This window comes from Dendrobates tinctorius, unplaced genomic scaffold (assembly GCF_039654945.1).
Source record: "Dendrobates tinctorius isolate UK_male_01 unplaced genomic scaffold, ASM3965494v1 ptg000116l, whole genome shotgun sequence".
In the NCBI taxonomy this organism is placed as follows: domain Eukaryota; kingdom Metazoa; phylum Chordata; class Amphibia; order Anura; family Dendrobatidae; genus Dendrobates; species Dendrobates tinctorius.
In genome coordinates this window covers 14,656,301-14,677,822 of record NW_027361784.1, presented here as the reverse complement: position 1 = coordinate 14,677,822, position 21,522 = coordinate 14,656,301, and positions in this window count along the sequence as shown.

The window sequence follows — 21,522 nt, the reverse complement described above, 5'->3', positions numbered from 1 at the left end:
AGAATCGTAGAGTTGGAAGGGACCTCCTGGGCCATTTGGTCCAACCCCCTGCTCAAAGCAGGATTCGCTAAATCATCCCAGTCAGATGTCTGTCCAGCCTCTGTTTGAACACTTCCATTGAAGGAGAACTCACCACTTCTCGTGGCAGCCTGTTCCACTCATTGATCACTCTAACTGTCAAAAAGTTTTTTCTAATATCTAATCTGTGTCTCCTCCCATTCAGTTTCATCCCATTGCTTCTAGTCTTTCCTTGTGCAAATGAGAATAAAGTTGATCCTTCTACAATGTGACAGCCCTTTAGATATTTGTAGACAGCTATTAAGTCTCCTCTCAGTCTTCTCTTTTGCAAACTAAACATTCCCAAATCCTGCAACCTTTCCTCATAAGACAGGGTTTGCAGACCGGTCACCATTCTGGTCGCTCTTTTCTGAACTTGCTCCAGTTTGTTGATGTCTTTTTTAAAATGTGGTGCCCAAAACTGGACACAATATTCCAGATGAGGTCTGACCAAAGAGGAGTAGAGGGAAATAATGACTTCACGTGATCTAGACTGTATGCTTCGGTTAATACATCCTAGAATTGCATTTGCCTTTTTTGCTGCTGCATCACACTGTTGACTCATATTCAGTCTGTGATCTATTAGTATACCCAAGTCTTTTTCACATGTGCTGTCACTTAGCCCTATTCCTCCCATTCTATATATGCTTTTTCCATTTTTATTGCCCAGATGTAGTACTTTGCATTTCTCCCTGTTAAAAACCATTCTGTTAGTTGTTGCCCACTTCTCCAGTTTATTTAAATCTTTTTGAATCCTCTCTCTCTCTTCTCTAGTATTAGCTATCCCTCCTAGCTTTGTGTCATCAGCAAATTTAATCAGTTTACCCTCAATTCCTTCATCTAAATCGTTGATAAAGATGTTGAACAATACAGGGCCCAGGACAGAGCCCTGTGGTACCCCACTTGAGACATTCTTCCAACTGGATGTGCAGCCATTTACGACCACTCTTTGGGTCCGATCACTAAGCCAGTTATGAATCCACCTAACAGTTGCCTTGTCCATTCCATACTTAATCATTTTTTCAATAAGGATTGTATGAGAGACTTTGTCAAATGCTTTGCTGAAGTCAAGATATACTATATCTACAGCATTTCCTTGATCCACCCAATCAGTGATACCATCATAGAAGGAAATTAAGTTAGTCTGACATGACTTGAAGAATTGATGCTTTTGGCATTCAAATGGGCACTGTAGGTGTGTTTCCTGTCCTCCTCTCACTGCCGACTTTTATTCCCCATTGACTTACATTGGGTTTCGTGTTTCGGGACGACCCCGACTTTTCCCTATAATCGGACGATCTTGCTCGACCCGACTTTTGGAAAAGTCGGGTTTCACGAAACGAAACGCGACCCTAAAAAACCAAAAGTCTCTCAACTCTAGGAATCTCCCTAGAGTGTAGGTCTGTAAGAACGGAACAAGTCCTCGACTTATCCTTACAGAGCGACACACAGCTTCACTGTGGCCGTGATAACAGCCATTACACGGTACTGAGAGGAGCGTGCACGTACACGGCTGTTCGGTGTACATAAAATTGTCAAGCTCCGTGTTTTTTAAGTATACGGACTGACACACGCTGTCTCTCTATAGTTTTGAATGTGATCAAACAGCAAATATATTTAACTGTTTGAAAGCTAGACAAAACTAGAAGGTGCAGGTCTTTTAGAACGGAACATGTCCTCGACTTATCCTTACAGAGTGACACACAGCTTCACTGTGGCTGTGATAACAGCCGTTACACGGTACTGTGTGAGGAGTGTGCACCGCTGTATGATGTGAAAAAATGCACGCTCAGTACCTCACCAGGACAAAAAAAAAAATTTGGATTGCTTTTAAAAAAGCAGTTTGCAGAGCAGTGGGTAAACAGCAATGCAGCCGTCAGGAAGCCTTAGAAGGCAGCCTAACAACCAACACCGCTGATCCAGCAAAATATAGCCTCCACTTGCACTGCACACACAGTGACTGGTGTGTTGTACAGGCAAAATCGCTAGCAGCAGAAGCAGTTTTTGGTGTCTTCTTCCCTGCCTAACGCTCTCCCTACAAAATCAGCAGCAGCAGCTCTCCTTATTCTGAGATCAGCATGAGTAACATGGCGGTCGGCGTGCATGCCCTTTTATACCCCCTGTGACGCCAATCACTTGCATGCCCTTCTGAAAGATGGTGGTGACCCCTGCCTATGTCATCACGTTGCTCACAGTGTCTGTGGATTCTGATTGGCTGAAAGTGCGCAAAACAAACTATTGAAACGCGACTTTGGCGCTTAAGTCGCCGACCTCGTGGCCGACCTCATCCTAGGGTCGGGTTTCGTTTCATGAAACCCGACTTTGCCAAAAGTCGGCGACTTTTGAAATTTTTCGACCCGTTTCGCTCAACTCTACTGGCCATGGTTTTTTTTTTTTTCTGAACCATGAAACAAATTTAAAAATGTTCAAATTTGTGTGTAACCCCTAATGTCAGGAAATTCGAAATTGATCTTAAGAGGACTGTTCTGCTCATTTCTAGTAACAAGGAAAAAGAAACTACCTATTTTTCAATTTACAGACTACAAACTCAGTCATGTCTCTGGGGTAGGAGACAGCAGTTTTTATTACATTTTCACATGGCAATTTCATGCAGTGATAGCTTACATGTACAGCGGAACATGCAAAGTCATCGCATCCCCTAATGTACATGTATGTGATTTTATGTTAAGGAGTTAATAAAGAGAATTAACTGAAATAGGTGTCAGCACATTTGAGAGTTACTCTTTAAAATAGATATTTCACTACATTTCATGATACAAACAGCATTTAATCAATCAGCTTAATGAGGTCAGTGTCCTTAAAGGCCTGTCACACTAAGCGATATCGCTAGCAATATCGCTATAACGTCACTGGATTTTGTGACGTTATAGCGATATTGCTAGCGAAATCGCTATTTCTGATACTTACCTCCGACCGCTCCCCCGCTGGTTATCGCTGATCGCGCGAGAAGGTCCTGGACCGTTTCTCGTCGTCAGCTTCCTGCTGGGGCTTCCTGCTAGGGCTTCCTGTGGCACTGACGAGCGACGCGTGGACGCGGGCGGGAGAACGTCAGGATCGCCTCGTCTGACAGGTAATTAGCGACCCCCGACCCCTGCGATGTCGCTGGTGAGATCTGCCTGTGTGGCAGCTCACTAGTGACCACTTAGCGATGCACCAGCGATCCTGACCATGTGGTGCCGCTGGTCGGGATCGCTGGTACATCGCTAAGTGTGACAGTACCTTTACTTTGAAAATCCACATCAAAATGATTGCAGAGTAATTTATAAAAGTTTAAAGGCAACCTGTCATGTAAATAAACAACGTTGTGACATTCTGCAGCATTGGCACTGAAAGCCGGCTCTCTCTTTCAGTCATAGGCGTGGTGCTGGCATGGTTTCAACCAATACATAGAATGCTGTAACTTCGCCCCCGGCGCTGACAGTCAATTGAGTCAACAACAATTCTGGTGAGCGATTGCAGCCGCCGCTCTCTATACATTGAGCAGGGCCTTAAACCATGCTGGCCGCATCCCTATGATTCAAAGAGCGAGCCTGCTGGTAGAAGTAAAGTACATTTCCTCTCAGCAGCGTGACTCTCACTGCTAGCACCGCACAGTGTAAGAATTCTATTAACCCAGTATCTCCTGGTTTATAGCGTTATTTTACAAAAAAGCAACAACAAAGTCAGGTGCAGTAAAGACCTGGTAAAGCATCACAAAGGAAGAAGCCCAGCATTTGCCAATGTCCATGGCTTCCAGACTTCAGGCAGTCATTGACTGCAAATAGATTCTCTACAAGGAATTAAAAATTAATATTTTATTTATGGTAAAGTTAATTTGTCCAATCACTTTTGAGCCCCTGAAATGAGAGGAATTTGTAGAAAAATGGTTGCAATTCCTAAATGTTTCACTGGATATTTTTGTTTGACCCATGTAATTAAACCTGAAAGTCTCCATTTCAATCTCATCTCAGCTGTTTCATAAGTCGTAATAACGGCCTGCATAGCTGAAATCATGATTCGGGCATTGTCCAAATATTTCTGGATCTTACTGTAGAAGAGAGAGAGGATTCAAAAAGATATAAATAAACTGGAGCAGTGGGCAGCAACTAACAGAATGGTTTTTAACAGAGAAAAATGCAAAGTGCTACATCTGGGCAATAAAAATGAAAATGCATATACAGAATGGGAGGAATAGGGCTAAGCAACAGCACATGTGAAAAAGACTTGGTTATACTAGTAGATCATAAAGTAAACATGAGTCAACAGTGTGACGCAGCAGCAAAAAAAGCAAGTACAATTCTAGGATGTATTAACAGAAGCATTCAGTCTAGATCACGTGAAGTCATTATCACCCTCTTCTCCTCTTTGGTCAGACCTCATCTGGAATACTGTGTCCACTTTTGGGCACCACATTTTATAAAAGGCATCAACAAACTGGAGCAAGTTCAGAGAAAAGCGGCCAGAATGGTGACCGGTCTGCAAACCATGTCCTATTATGAATGGTTACAGGATTTGGGAATGTTTAGCTTGCTAAAAAGCAGACTGAGAGGAGACTTAATAGCTGTCTACAAATATCTCAAGGGCTGTCACATTGTAGAAGGATAATCTTTATTCTCATTTGCACAAGGAAAGACTAGAAGCAATGGGATGAAACTGAATGGGAGGAGACACAGATTAGATATTAGAAAAAACTTTTTGACAGTGAGGGTGAAACAGGCTGCCACGAGCGGTGGCGAGTTCTCCTTCAGTGGAAGTCACAGAGGCTGGATAGACAACTGTCTAGGATGATTTACTGAATCCTGCTTTGAGCAGGGGGTTGGACCAGATGACCCAAAAGGTCAAACTCTTCCATTCTATGATTCTATGCATATGGGAGATTAAAAGTGTTTGATTCTTTATCACATTCATATAATAGTATATGTTGTACATATGTAAAAGGGTTCTCCCATGTAACAGAATATTTTCCTTAAAAATAATTTTGCTTTCTCACATTTGCAATATCTTCCCTGTTTTCTAAATACTGCATGTCTCTTCCATACAAGATGTCAATGCAATATTTATTAAGTCACATTTATTTATCATGAAATATTCTTTTTAAGTATTTACAATAAAATATTCATTTTTCTAATTAGCATCACTCTATAAATATTAACATTGTTTGTTGTAACTTATGATACTGGGACTTAATTACTGCAGTATAAAGAAGACCATCTACAATTATGTGTTTTAGACATGCTGATAATCAGGAGAAGAGTTGTTTCTAACATTACTCATTCCTTCATATCGGCCAGTGCAGACTTAGGCAGAAATGATCAACATTCCTTATTTGCTATGCATTAGTCTTCATACCTCACATGTGGTTTTAAAATTTTCTGAGCTATTAAAATAAAAACACTTAAATTATTTAAAAGTATACAAATTTTGTAATATATCAACTTAATATTGTCAAACTCGGCAACGAGATGTAAAAACGATTCCCATAAACAAAGCTACTGCTCGCACTCCCGGCTCTTCTATCTACCAGCATTGTGATTAAAACCTGATCAAGGTTAATGCCGTATACTTAGTTCAATAGAGAAGTGAAACAATTCACTATACTGTCAGAATAGAAGAATGGTTGAATGCAGTGCAGCCAGAAGCAAACTATACATTGTGCAGACTCCAAGGTCAGAAGGAAGTGACAAAAGCATCTGCACAAAGGAAGGCTCTGGTTTGATTTGTAGTGTAAAGCCCCCGTTACACATAGCGATATCGCTAGCAATATCGCTATAACGTCACCGATTTTGTGACGTAGCAGCGATATTGCTAGCGATATCGCTATGTCTGATACTTACCCCCGACCGGCTCCCCCGCTGCTCATCGCTGGTCGTGCGAGAACGTCCTGGACCATTTCTCATCGTCTGCTTCCTGCTGGGCTTCCTGTGGCGCCGACGAGCGACACGTGGATGCGGGCGGGAGGACGTCAGGATCGCAGCGTCTGACAGGTAAGTAGCGACCCCCGACCGCTGCTATGTTCCTGGTGAGATCTGCCTGTGTGGCAGCTCACTAGCGACCACTTAGCGATGCACCAGCGATCCATATCGTTGTCGGGATCGCTGGTGCATCGCTAAGTGTAACGGTACCCTAAGTCAAGTCCCTTTACGTTACAGAAAAAAATCTTTTCCTCCGATATAAAGCCTCATTTCAACGTACAAATATCATTATATGTTGTGGGTTTGATCTGATACATAAAGTGTTTTCATTCAACAATCACCTTCTAGACTCTAACATCATCGGACTATTGTTGTATCTCTTCATATGACGCCAGCTGCTTCCACTGCTCTTTACAATGGATGTGTACACCAAACTACAGATACCTAACCCCTAAAAGATGCAGTGTGTTGTGTCCTCTAGTACACAGCAATGTTTTGCTTTTTCATCTCTGCATTTCAAATGTTATAGTTATTCCTACTTTTGACGTAGTGGTTGGAGGGCTTGATTTTTGGAAGACGAGGTGTAATGTCAAATAGAACCATGTTGGGTGATATATATTGTATTGCATAACTTTTATTATGGCGAGCAGCAAGCCAAAAAATTGTTGACAAAACTGCTATTGATTTTTGGGTTTTACATAACCATTGGATTCTATTGACTATTGACTATTGGCCCCTATCTCCTCCCTCTCATGTCCTGATTCTGCATTGAAGCATTACAATGAAACACTTCAAAGTGCCCTGGATGAATTTGCACCCCCTATAAATAGAACACCACAACACAGACGGCGACAACCCTGGCACACGGTGCAAACACGTTTCCTGCAGCGGTGCTCCAGGTGCGCCGAACGTCTGTGGAGAAAATCCAATCTACACGAAGATTTCATCCATTTTAAGTTTATGCTTAGAACATACAACACTGCCCTTCACCTCTCCAAACAAACCTATTTCAACACCCTCATCACCTCACTGTCCAATAACCCTAAACGTCTCTTTGACACTTTTCATTCTCTACTCAATCCAAGAGTACAGGCCCCAACCACGGAGCTCCGAGCTGACGATCTGGCCAATTACTTCAAAGAAAAAATTGACCAGATCCGACAGGAAATTATCTCCAAATCCCCTCATACCATGCACTGTCCTCCCTCCCCCACTGCATCTAACTCACTCTCTGATTTTGAACCAGTCACAGAAGAAGAAGTAAGCAGGCTCCTTGCATCTTCTCGCCCAACTACTTGCACCAGTGACCCATTTCCGTCACATCTCCTCCAGTCCCTTTCCCCTGCTGTCACCCCTCACCTAACTAAAATATTTAACCTCTCTCTCTCTTCTGGTATTTTTCCCTCCTCATTTAAGCATGCCATCATACATCCACTACTTAAAAAACCATCCCTCGACCAAAACTGTGCCGCTAACTATAGACCTGTCTCTAATCTTCCCTTCATCTCTAAACTCCTGGAACGCCTGGTCCACTCCCGTCTTATCCGCTATCTCTCAGAAAACTCTGTTCTCGACCCTCTCCAATCCGGTTTCCGCTCTTTACACTCCACTGAAACTGCCCTCACTAAAGTCTGTAATGATCTGCTAACAGCTAAATCAAATGGTCATTACTCCATGCTAATTCTCTTGGATCTCTCTGCAGCATTCGACACTGTGGATCATCAGCTCCTCCGCACTATGCTTCATTCCATTGGCCTCAAGGACACCGTTCTCTCCTGGTTCTCCTCCTATCTCTCCGACCGCTCCTTTACTGTTTCTTTTGCCGGTTCCTCCTCCTCTCACCTTCCCCTTACTGTTGGGGTTCCTCAAGGATCGGTTCTAGGCCCCCTCCTCTTCTCCTTGTACACTGCCCCTTTTGGTCAAACAATCAGTAGATTTGGTTTCCAGTACCATCTCTATGCTGATGACACCCAATTATACGCTTCTTCTCCTGACATCACGCCAGCCTTTCTAGAAAACACCGGCGATTGTCTAAACGCTGTGTCTAATATCATGTCCTCACTATATCTGAAACTGAACCTGTCAAAGACTGAACTCCTGGTGTTTCCTCCCTCTACTAATGTACCTATACCCGACATTGCTATTTCTGTGTGTGGTTCCACTATTACTCCCCAGCAACATGCCCGCTGTCTTGGGGTCATACTTGATTCCGAGCTTTCCTTTGCCCCCCACATTCGATCACTGGCTCGCTCTTGTCATCTGCACCTCAAAAACATTTCTAGAATTCGACCTTTTCTTACTTTTGACTCTGCAAAAACTCTTACTGTTTCTCTTATTCATTCTCGTCTCGACTATTGTAACTCTCTTCTAATCGGTCTCCCTCTTACCAAACTCTCCCCTCTCCAATCTGTCTTGAATGCTGCAGCCAGGATCATATTCCTCGCCAATCGTTACACCGATGCCTCTACGTTGTGCCAGTCATTACACTGGCTACCCATCCACTCCAGAATTCAGTATAAACTTATTACCCTCACCCACAAAGCCCTCCATGGCTCAGCACCACCCTACATCTCCTCCCTTGTTTCAGTATACCACCCTACCCGCGCCCTCCGTTCTGCTGATGACCTGAGGTTAGTATCCTCAATAGTCAGAACCTCCCACTCCCGTCTCCAAGACTTTACACGTGCAGCGCCAATTCTTTGGAATGCACTTCCCAGGTCAATACGATTAGTCCCCAATCCCCACAATTTTAAGCGTGTCCTGAAAACGCATTTATTCAGACTGGCCTATCGCCTCAACACATTAACCTAACCTATCCCTGTGTGGCAGAGCCAAAAGTTTTACCATAACCAGGTTCCCAGCATCATGTTCCCACATGCTTTATGCATCCATTAGCCCTCTGTGTCTGTACTGTTACACACTTAACATTATGGCTGGTCCATACAATCAGAGCAACTGTTACCACCCACCTTTCGTGTCTCCCTCTTTCCTCATAGACTGTAAGCTTGCGAGCAGGGCCCTCATTCCTCTTGGTATTTGTTATAATCTACTGTATGTGATTATTGTTATGCTGTAATGTCTATTGTAATGTCTATTGTCTGTACAAATCCCCTCTGAAATGTAAAGTGCTGTGGAATATGTCGGCGCTATAAAAATAAAATTTATTATTATTAGTGACTATGTCGTATAAATGACAAGATTACTCTTTATTCTGTCGGTCATATTGATTAGGCAAACAGGCGATGGGAAAGAGGTATTAGGAATCGAGAACCGAGTGTAAAATCTACAATTGGTAAAAATCTAATTTAATAAAGATACTTAATTAAAAAGTCATAGAAAAAAACTATAAAAAATGAGAGTACATATGAAGTTAATGCATTTTTGGCTAGAACCATTCCTTATTCATAAGGAGTCGGACTTGTTTCAGACTTGCACCAGTCATTATTAATAAGGACTAGTACTAGTCCAAAATGTGTTAGGTTCATATGTACTTTCATTTTTTACATTTTTTTGCTATGACCTATTGTATCTTTAATAAATTTGATTTTTACCTACTGAAGATTTTTCACTTAGTGCTGGAGTCACAATCCCTCCTCCCCATCCCCCATTTGCCTGTATTGAACAGTCAGGAGTGCCAACCTGGAGGATTCCACAAACTGACCCCCTGGTGATATTGATGACAGTGTAGCGGATAGATGATATTTTTCTTTTTTAACGCCTTAACGTGTTTCACCCATCCCTCTTTGTGTGATGGACAGATCAGGAGGCACTTTATTTATTTTCTTAACTGTGCTATACAACCACTTAAGTGCTGTACATTCTGTTTGGGGCACAGGAGCTCATGCTACCGGTCACAATATGAGCTGCGCACGGATAGAGTATACTCCGCCCCTTCCTTCTGACACACATTCGCCCTGGCCAATCACAGGTTCTCTAGCTCCCAACCTGTGATACTCGGTCACATCAGACACAAATACCATGGCATCAGCTGGCATGCGGCGGTATCCAGGATACACTGAAACAAACAGACGTTCCGAATAAAGTTAACAACTAATAACCAGAGGACTTATCTATTTTATAGTGTTGATATTATCACTTTGCAACAATCTCGTGGGGAAGAGAAACAAACTTACAAATAAGAACAAATACTAATTTCCTCTCCTTTAGATAGCTGAACACTATTAGGTATATTTTTAAATAATATTACAATTTGCATACATACGTATTTTTATCCATTAATGTGTAAAATAGTCTGCTTTACCTATAAAGGTCAACCTACTGTATATCCATTCGCTATCGATATTGGTATAAATCTTACCCTGTTCCTATAATTCCTGAAACCGATTCATTATATTCTTACTTAAATAGAACGTTTTATAAAGATATTATAGCTGTTTTTTTGTACCCCCCCCCAATTTTTTTTTTTACCCAAAAAAGATTTTTTTCAATGTAGTCTAGCCCATAGTATCCAATACTCTTACCTTCTAGGCCATTCCATGCTTTTAATATATTACACTATTATACATCTTATTCCCTCAGACAATGTACCAACCCTTTGTATTGTATAATTATATAAAGGGGGTATAGGAGATGCATTTATTTAGGTCCAGTGTGGTCATAGTTTGAAACCTAAATATCCATTGTGATTTCTTTCTCAATTTCATTTTCTCATGATCCCCTCCTCTTGGGGAAGTCCTGATCTTCTCAATCACCTGAAAGCTGATCGCTTTCGTATCTCCTCCATGAGCCCCCCCATATATGCATCAAAATAGGGGTATCCTCTTTTCTTCGGACATCCCCTGTATGCTCCAGAATTATTTTTCTGAATTGATGACTTGCTTTGCTAACATAGATTTTCATATGTGTGCATTTCACCAAATAGACAATTCCTTCTGTTCAACAATTAATGAACTCTCTATTGTGATATGCTTTGCCCCTTATATCACTTGTGAATTATGTTTTCTTCACTGTACATTCACAGGCCTTACATGTATCACATCTGTATGTTCTTGTAGCTATTGTCCAATTCAGTCATGTTTGATTCGCTATATCAGATTGCAGATGACTACGGACCAATCGGTTCTTTAAAGGGAAGCTGTCAGCACTCTTTTTGGGCTACCAGCTAAAAATATCATTTAATTTAGTGTCATCTATGCATTACACAACCACTTCTGATACCCCTTGACTCCCCATATATCATCCATAAATACCTTTTTTTATTCCTCCTGCACTGTATGTTAATATGTTTGGTCTGTCTGATGGGCGTGTCTTCGATTCCGTCTAACCACCCCTCCTTGCTTGCTGTACTCATTTCTTGCGGTGGATTTCAGCGATCGTGTAGAGTTTTCACGCGTACGCATTTGAAAGGCATCTCACATGGGCGCGCAGTATGCTTTGCCCAAATGTGAAAAAGCAGTATTGCACATGCACCGGCAGGGAACAAGAAATGGCAGCAAAATACTTCCGGGCCATAGAAGGCAATCGCATATGCCGGCACATGCGCAATACTGCTTTGCCCACAGTTAGACAAAGCATACTGCGCACGCACAAGATGTCATTTGAATGCACACACTCGAAAACTGTACGCAATCTGTGATATTCACAGCAAGGAATACATACAGCAAGCAGAGGAGGGAGGAGAGATGGACACTAAGCCATACCCATCGGACCAGACAGAACAGATTACCATACAGCCTCACAGATCCTCAACTGGCAGCTTCATTAAACAGTACATGCAAAATGCCAGTGTCAACGTCTACAGTGAAGAAGTGACTCGGGGATGCTGGCCTTCAGGGCAGAGTGGCAAAGAAAAAGCCATATCTGAGACTGGCTAATAAAAGGAAAAGATTAATATGGGCAAAAGAACACAAACATTGGACAAAGGAAGATTGGAAAACAGTGTTATGGACAGATGAATCCAAGTTTGAGGTGTTTGGATCACAGAGAAGAACATTTGTGAGACGCAGAACAACTGAAAAGATGCTGGAAGAGTGCCTGACACCATCTGTCAAGCATGGTGGAGGTAGTGTGATGGTCTGGGGTTGATTTGGTGCTGGTAAAGTGGGAGATTTGTACAAGGTAAAAGGGATTTTGAATAAGGAAGGCTATCACTCCATTTTGCACTACCATGCCGTACCCTGTGGACAACGCTTAATTGGAGCCAATTTCATCCTACAACAGGACAATGACCCAAAGCATACCTCCAAATTATACAAGAATTATTTAGGGAAGAAGCAGGCAGCTGGTATTCTATCTGTAATGGAGTGGCCAGCGCAGTCACCAGATCTCAACCCCATTGAGCTGTTGTGGGAACAGCTTGACTGTATAGTACGCAAAAAGTGCCCATCAAGCCAAACTAACTTGTGGGAGGGGCTTCTGCAAGCATGGGGTGAAATTTCTCCAGATAACCTCAGAAAATTAACTACTAGAATGCCAAAGGTCTGCAATGCTGTAATTGCTGCAAAGGGAGCATTCTTTCACAAAATCAAAGTTTGAAGGAGAAAATTAAATAAAAATAAAATAAATAAATAAATAAATAAATAAAAATAAATAAAAATCTTTTTTTCAAACCTGGTCAATGTCTTCTGGACTAGATTTTAAATTAATTTGGCAACTCATTTGATTAATAAAAGTATGAGTTTTCATGGAAAACACAAAATTGTCTGGGTGGCCCCAAACTTTTGAATGGTAGTGTATATAGTAGTATAATGCAGCCCCATTGTAGTATAATGCAGTCACATAGTAGTATAATGCACCCCTATAGGGGTATAATGCACCCCATAGCAGTATAATGCAGTCCTATAGTAGTATAATGCAGCCTCATAGTGGCATAATACAGACCCATTGTGGTATAATGCAGCCCCATAATATAATGCACTCCCATAGTGGTATACTGCAGCCCCATAGTGGTATAATGCAGCCGACAAAAAGGCAGCAACACTTTCCTGCCCAGATCATGGAACAAATACACTACAGGGTGCAGCGAGCCCATAAAGCAAGATGTTGGCGACACAGGTGCAAAATACCAGATCAGCAGCTACTCTCCACCTACCCATTCCTGACTGCCCAGTATACAATTGCACAATAAAGGCCCGCATAGGGTGTTGTTTACACAAGGGAACTGCATAGTGTCTGGTTTACAGCTTATTAGTCACACCCCTACTTTTAAATTAGGCGGGCTGGCCAGCACACTCTCAATGCCTCACAGTGTGAACACCCCTCATGCAAGACCAGACGTGTTTGGACTTGGCTGCACCCTAAAAAATATCGTGCAAAAAATACAAACATAGTAAGGTATTAATTGATATTTTGGCCAAAATATGTAAGCTCGTAATTCTCGTCACAGATCCCCATGCTTACGAGTCCCTACACTAAACTAATTAGCAAAGCCACTAAAGACTCAAAGTCTCCAAAAATGCAATTTAAACAGCAGACAAAAAGGCTGCAACACTTACCTGCCCAGATCAAGGAACAAATGCAGCCCCATAGTATAATCCATCCCCATTGGGGTTTAATGCAGCCCCATAGTGGTATAATGCAGCCCCATAATATAATGCACCACCATGGTATAATGGAGCCCCATCGAGGTATAATGCAGCCCTATAGTGGTATAATGCAGCCCCATAGCAGTATAATGCAGCCTCATAATATAATGCAATCCCATAGTCCTCCACCCGATGCATCTGAGACACGGACCTTCATTCCAGCGTATGACAGTGACGTCATACGCCGGCAATGTGCATGCTGACGTCAGCTGCCGGCCTGTGATTGGCCAGTGGCTGTTAACTGTTGTCATGCAGGAGGAATTTCCTGCATGGCAACAAATTTTAACTGACCCTATGTCTGAGGATGCTACTGCTGGGGCCCGGTGAGCAGAGGAGAGGAGGCTCAAAAGGGTTGAAGTTTGGACACTGATTCTGCCCATGTGAGTAGGCAGTATTCTGTATAATAAAGCCAGGTCCTAAAAATGCTGGCTTAGACACAGCTTCTGTTCCCACGCCTTTAACATTTTGTAATATTACAGCAGCACAGAGCTGCTGTGATATAATAGCATGTCACAAAGGTATGAAGATCAACAAACTGGAAATGCTGTCAAACCTCACACTGATAAAGTGTCAATATGACAAGTGTGTGCAAAAGTGAAGTAGATAAAGATCAGGAGGTTTTCAAATTGTTAGAGCAAGCACATACTTGGGAAATCTCACATTTAGCAATTCCACCTTCACCTGTCTCTCTGGAGGTTCCTATAAAGAGGAAAAATCTCCTGGACACCTAAGAGTTGGGTGAATGTACAAACCTCCCAAAACGTCCCTCAAACATATCCTCTAGAACCGGGTTCCCCAACTCCAGTCCTCAAGGCCCGCCAACAGCACATACTTGGGAAATTGCATCACCTGTGCAATACAAAGGAAATCCTGAAAACATGATCTCTTGGTGGGCCTTGAGGACTGGCGTTGGGGAACCCTGCTCTAGAAGGTGTTTTGTGCATAATACTGTTTTGCTAAAACAAAAGAGGGAAAGTTGTCATCCAAAAGTGCAAGGCAAAAGGAGAGTGATGCTGCATGGAAAGGATATTCTCTGAAAACTAATTTATAACCATTAGTATCAAATATGGGTAAAAAATAATTTTCCAAAATATAGGCATTCAGGTGCATAAGAATGTCCAAAATTTTAATTTTTAAAATATTAAAAAAACAATTCCAAAGCCAAATTGTTAGTGATTTCAATATAATTATGCGGGAAACAGTGGTCTCACTTGATAAACATTTTCCTCAATTGCTAACAATGTATTTACTGTTGTGATAAAAATCATTTTTAGGTTCTTGTTACCTAATACCAGCAAAGTAGCTGAGTTGGAGCTCTTTTCTCCAAATACCTCATAGCTGCTGCATTTTCTCTAAATATATGGTTTGTTCACTCTATCCTGAAGTTTATTTCTACATTTCTTCTTTAATACACAGGAAACGAGTATGAAAGACTTTATTCACATTAAGGTTTTAATTTACCTAAAGATCTGGATCTGAAATAATTAGGTGTCAAATCCAAGTTCTGTTTGTATTTGTAAGAGTGGATGGTATTCTGAAGAATTCAATTTCCACATTGCCTTACAATTTGTTGAAGGACACGATTCTAAAAAGTTACTAGCGGATTTAACATTCACCAGAAATATTACCATTTATATTCCCATTCCAATTGAGAAAGAGACTGTCCGATTTTATGATGTCCCATTAGTATTGCACTCAATTCTAAACACCCTTTACAAACTCGGTGGAGTATTTAATCATGGTGATTGACTTCAAGATGCTTGCCAAGTCACTTTTATCCTTGACCTTCAACCCAGGAGATCAATAGCCTTTGCCACTGCCAAAAAGACAGCTCTATGCGCCAAGCATAAAGGTCTATTTTTACAGGTTTCACACTTTAAATCTTTAACAGAATTATTCAGTAGAAATGTCTTAAAAGAGAACATTAAAATGAAGAAGTTGCTTTGGAAAAAAAAAATGTGACTTGATCTTTTTTTAGGCAGCAATGTCTGTATAGTCTAGTGTATTATAGAGGAAGAACTTTCTTTGAGCATATAAAACAGAATCTGTCAACAGAAAGTCCAGGTCTGTGTATATAACTATATACAGCAGGGTATTTGAATTGAATAAGAGAAAGAGCGTAGCCTAAGCAGAAGCTAGGGCTTATGCACATGGTACAGTCTTATGCACGAAGTCTGTACAGCTCCTTAGCGCAAAGCAATATTTCTGTGGAGGAACAACTAATATTTGCAGATACCAAGAGAAAAACTCATGTAAGTTTCCATATCAAAGCAGAAGTTTATATAGATATATATAAGCCCTCTTCTGACTATATAAATTGACCTCTAAGATAACGTGAGAGTATTACTAAAGACGGTTGATTTACTCCAGGAACAGTTCCACATGTGCCCATGGGTTGAGTCGGTAATTTCAGTCCACCTCCATTAACCACTTTGTGCAACCTAAGATAACCGTACGTCACAATTATGCTACACTTGCATGTGTGAGCTCAGAAGTAGTGATGAGCGAATTTGTTCGGAAAACGATTGCCAAACATAAATTCGGCACGAATATGGCACACTCGGATTCGTGAATCACGAGAAAAAATTTTTAAAGTCAGTAAAAATCGGTAACATTCAGTAAAAGTGTGGGAAAATATTTGCGTTGCCACAAAAAATATTTTCAGCACTTCAGCAACAATAATGGTGGTGTATCTGAGCATTTGGCATGTGTTTGAGGGGAGGGGGTTTGCAGAGCACAGAGGTGCAGCGTTCTTTGTAAGCACAGCATAGCAGTCTTGTTTTCCCCCTATCGTTATGTGTGCACATTGCGGCTAGCCAATCAGGGCACAAGAAACACTCACAATGTTCTGCCACAACGGCTTGTGTCATTGGCTGCTGAAATCACATATCCATCTCCATATAAATAGCGGACATCTTGTTTTAGCGTTATTTTGACACTGTAACAGCACAGAGAGGCTGCTCCTGACGCTGACACTGTTAAGAGCAAGATTTTAGATAGTTAGTTAGGCGGTTGTATATCAGTCAGATAGTATAGCTAGATATTGTCATTGTCCCTGTCAAACACAGCGATGCATGCTGGCCAGCAGGACACCAGCGATCAAAAAATGGCCCAGGACATTCGAGCATGATCAGCGACATCACAGCAGGGGCCCGATCCCCGCTATGTGTCACACGTAATGAGATCGCAGGCGAGATCGCTGTTGCATCACAAAATCGGTGACGCAACAGCGATCTCGCTAGCGATCTCGCTATGTGAGACGGGAGCTTAAATCTGACCTTCTGGTTTTTTTCTGAAACACATTAATTATAAACAATTTGGATTAGCTAAATGATTCTCCAGGCTGCACCATAACATTATACCTAACGATTTTTAAGAGGAAATGTGGCCTTCTGATTTCTCGCTTCAACATAGTTTTAAACTAAACGATTTGGATCAGAAAATTTGGCCTCCTGAATGCACCCCAATATTAGGCTTAACGATTTTTAACTGGAAATCTGGCTTTCTGATTTCTCACTGCAACATTATTTCATGATATGGATTAGCAAATTGAGCCTCCTGACTGCACCCCAATATTAGGCCTAATGATTTTTAAGTACTGTATATACTCAAATATAAGCCAAGATTTTTCAGCCAATTTTTTTGGGCTGAAAGTCCCCCTCTCGGCTTATATTCGAGTCATATACACCAGGGGGTCGGAGGGGGGCGGATGTGTCATGTCATACTTACCCGTCCTGGCATGGTCTTTGCAGCCCCCAGCTTCTCCGCGATCTCCCTTCCTTCCTTCAGTGGTCACATGGTACCACTCATTAAACTCATGAATATGCGCATATTCATGAGTTTAATGAGCGGAACCACGTGACCGCTGAAGGCAGGGTAAGACGGGTAAGTATAGCGATATTCTCCTGCACGGGGTCCATCGCTGCTTGCTGCTGTCTGGCACGTCATCTGTCAGGGACGTTCAGACAGCAGAGGGTGCTGTGACGTGGTTAGTGCACGCCGCGCACCCTGCAGTCTGAACGTCACTGATAGATGATGTTCCAGACAGCAGCAAGCAGCGATGTACCCCTGACAGGTGAATATCTCAGGTGCCAGCAGTGACACCGGCACCTGGCCCTCAGCGACGGAGAGATGAGTATGTCATTTTTTTATTTTTAAATGCAGCAGCACATGGGGGCATAATCTATGGAGCATCTTATGGGGGCAGCATATGGGGGCATAATCTATGGAGCATCATATGGGGGCATAATCTATGGAGCATCTTATAGGGGCAGCATATTGGGGCGTAATCTATGGAGCATCTTATAGGGGCAGCATATTGGGGCATAATCTATGGAGCGTCTTATGGGGGGAGCATATGGGGGCATAATCTATGGAGCATCTAATGGGGGCAGCATATGGGGGCATAATCTATGGAGCATCTTATGGGGCCATCATGAACTGTATGGAGCATTATGTCGGGCTCCTGATTCAATATGGGTATTCAAAAACATTTAACCTACTGATGTCTCAATTAATTTTACTTTTTTTGGTATCTATTTTTATTTTTTAAATTCACCAGTAGCTGCTGCATTTTCCACCCTAGGCTTATACTCAAGTCAATAAGTTTTCCCTGTTTTTTATGGCAAAATAAGGGAGGTCGGCTTATACTCGGGTTGGGTTATACTCGAGTATATCCGGTATACATCTGGCCTTCTGATTTCTCACTATAACAGTTTTATGACAAACGATTTGGATGAACAAATTTGGCCTCCTGGCTTCACCCCAATATTATACCTAACAATTTTTTAGAGGAAATGTGGCCTTCAAATTTCTTGCTCCTAGCTGCACCCTGATATTAGGCCTAATAAATTTTAAGTGGAAATCTGGCCTTATAATTTCTCACTGAAGCAGAATTTTATCACAAACAATTTGGTTTAGCTAATTAGCTAAATGGGCCTCCTGACTGCACCTCAATATGAGGCCTAACATATTTTAAGAGGAAATTTGGCCTCCCTGAAACATAGTTTTATCACAAATGAATGGATTGGCAAATGCGGTCTCCTGACTGAACCCCTATATTTGACATAATGATTTTTTAAGCGGAAATGTGGCCTTCTGATTCCTCACTGAAACACAGTTTTATCACAGTTTGGCACAATTTGGATTAGCAAGCAGGATTAGCAAATAGGGCATCCTGGCTGAACCCCTATATTAGGCCTAACATTTTTTTAAGAGGAAATCTGGCCTTCTGATTCCTCACTGCAACACAGAAATGATTTATATTACCAAATTGGACCTCCTGAGAGTGCAACAAGTTTTTACACAATCTAGTTGGATGCTGGAAGATTGATTTCACACAAAACAGGATCCTATCTAGCTAACTGACAAGTTCACATGCAGCACTATCAGGAGCGGCTTCTCTGCACTGTGACACTGAGAAAATGGCACCAGCAAAACAAGATGTCCACTCTTTATATGGCCAGGCACTTGTGAATTACGGCAGCCAATTACACAAGACTTTGTGTGATGACGTTATGGATGGTTTCTGCGCCCTGACAGCTGTCGGAATGTACACACATTAAGTTATTAAAGAAAAAAAATTACACTGCGCAGTTCCACTTGCCTAGACACACCCCCTCCCCTCATCAAACATGTTCCCCGTCGCTCCCCGCTCATCATACAGCACCACTACCCTAGTATTAGGATCCTGTCAGCGCCGGCAGGCTGCCGCGGCTGAACAGGGTAACTCGCCCAGACTACGGGAGGACCCAGGGTCTGATACTGCAGGGAAAGTTCAAACAACAGGACCTGCGACACTGAAAGTAGTTTAGCAGTACAAGGACCTACGATCATGTGACCACAGGGGGCGTGGCTTAGCGTCCTGCTGCAGGATAGGGGTCTATTACAGGATTCCTGGAGCAAAGGCTAGGGAAACTCTGGTCAGACAAGCAGGGGTCATACACGGGGAGGACGTGGTACCAGAGGGACAAGAAGAGAATAGTCAAAGCGCAAGCAATGAATCATACACAAAGATAGCAACACCGTACAAGGGAGGCAGTCAGAGAGTAGTCAGGTCCAAGGCAAAAGAGTCATACACGGGAATAGCAGAGCAGTACAAAAGGAACAGGCAGAACTCGTAACAGGGACAGAACCTGATCAAAACCAAGCAAGCATAAAGTATCACAGTCACAAAGCACACCGGGGTCACACACTCGGCCAAGGGTCTGAGTATAAGCTACAAGGAGTGAGCCCACAATGAGGCTATAAAAAGCCTCCCAGAATTAAAGAGTGAGGCTGTCCAGATTAACCTCTAAACTACCTGATCCAACGAACTCAGCATATAATGACACATAGCCAAAGTAATAAAAGTATTAGTGAAAACAAAATGATTTATCGAACTGTTAGTGAATTTTGCCGACTTTGAGTAAAAATGCTTGTGAAACCGAACACGAATCCGAATGTGCTATGTTTGTTCAGAATTTGAGATTGGCGAATGTTTTCCGAACAAGTTCACTCATCACTCATCACTGTATGCTCTACCCTCTCCTACTGTATCCTCACCCATCCCTGTAGACTGTGAGCCCTCGCGGGCAGGGTCCCCTCTCCTTTTGTACTTGTGTGTCCCTTGTCTTACACATGTTTATTATACTTGTCTATATTTCTCCTTTTCACATGTAAAGTGCCATGGAATAAATGGCGCTATATAAATGCATAATAATAATAATAATAATCACGATGCAGAAAGATATACTAATGTAGAAAGTGTAACTTGACACTTAAGTATTCAAATTCAATGTTTTTTGCTGTGTTAAGAGTTATTGTTCAGTTTCGTGATACCTCTTCAGTGTAAGAAAAGCTACTAGGGACTATAATTTTATTTCCAAAGCCAAGGCTGCCATTAGGGGCAGGCGAACTAGGCAGCAGCCTAGGGCCCCCACTCCCCCAGGAGCCCCCAGCCAGTGGCGTGCCTCTAATAGTGGCACGCTATGTGGCCGCTATGCCTCCCCGCAGTGCGCATTCAACTTATCTGAATCATAGATGCTGATACAGTTGAACGTAATGATGGAGGAGAGGGCATCAGATGATGCTACCTCTCCCATCATTCACCTCTGCTTGTGAATCAGTGGGCACACGATGGCGTCGCTTCATTGTGCGCCATGCTGTGCCAGCAGTGGAGCTGATGAGATGCGCTGCAGAAGACAGAGCAGCAGGGGAACGTGGAGAGGTAAGTAATATGTGTGTGTCTGTATTATACTGTGTGTATGTATGTCTATATTTGTGTATGCATTGCACTGTGTTTTGTGTGGGCTGCATTATACTGTGTGTGTTTGGGGGAGATGCATTATACAAAATGGGGGCTGCATTATACTGTATGAGGGGGCTGCATTATACTCTGAGGGGGCTGTATTATACTCTGAGGGGGCAGTATTATTCTCTTATGGGGCTGCATTATGCATTATACTCTGGGGGCTACATTATACTCTGAGGGCGCTGCATTATACTCTATGAGGGGGACTGCATTATACCCTGAGGCGCTGCATTGTACTGTATGAGGGAGGCTGGATTATACTGTATAAGGGAGGCTGCATTATACTGTATTAGGGGGCTTCCTTATACTCTGAGGGAAGCTGCATTATACTCAATTGTGGACTATGGGTTGCATTATACTATATGGGGGCTGCATTATACTCTATCAAGGACCATGGGAAGTGCATTATACTATATGGGGATTGCATTATACTATACGGAACCTGCATTATACTGTATGGGAACTATGGGGAATGCATTTTACTATATGAAGGACTATGGGGTGCATTATACTATGAGGAGTGCATTGCACTATATGGAGGACTATAGGGTGCATTATAGTATATGGAGGACTATAGGGAGTGCATTATACTATAGGGAGGATATAGGGAGCATATTATACTATATGGAGGACTATGTGGAGTGGATTGGACTATGGGGAGTGTATTATAATATATAGAGGAGTATGGGGAGTGTAATAAATACAAGACCACCAATTG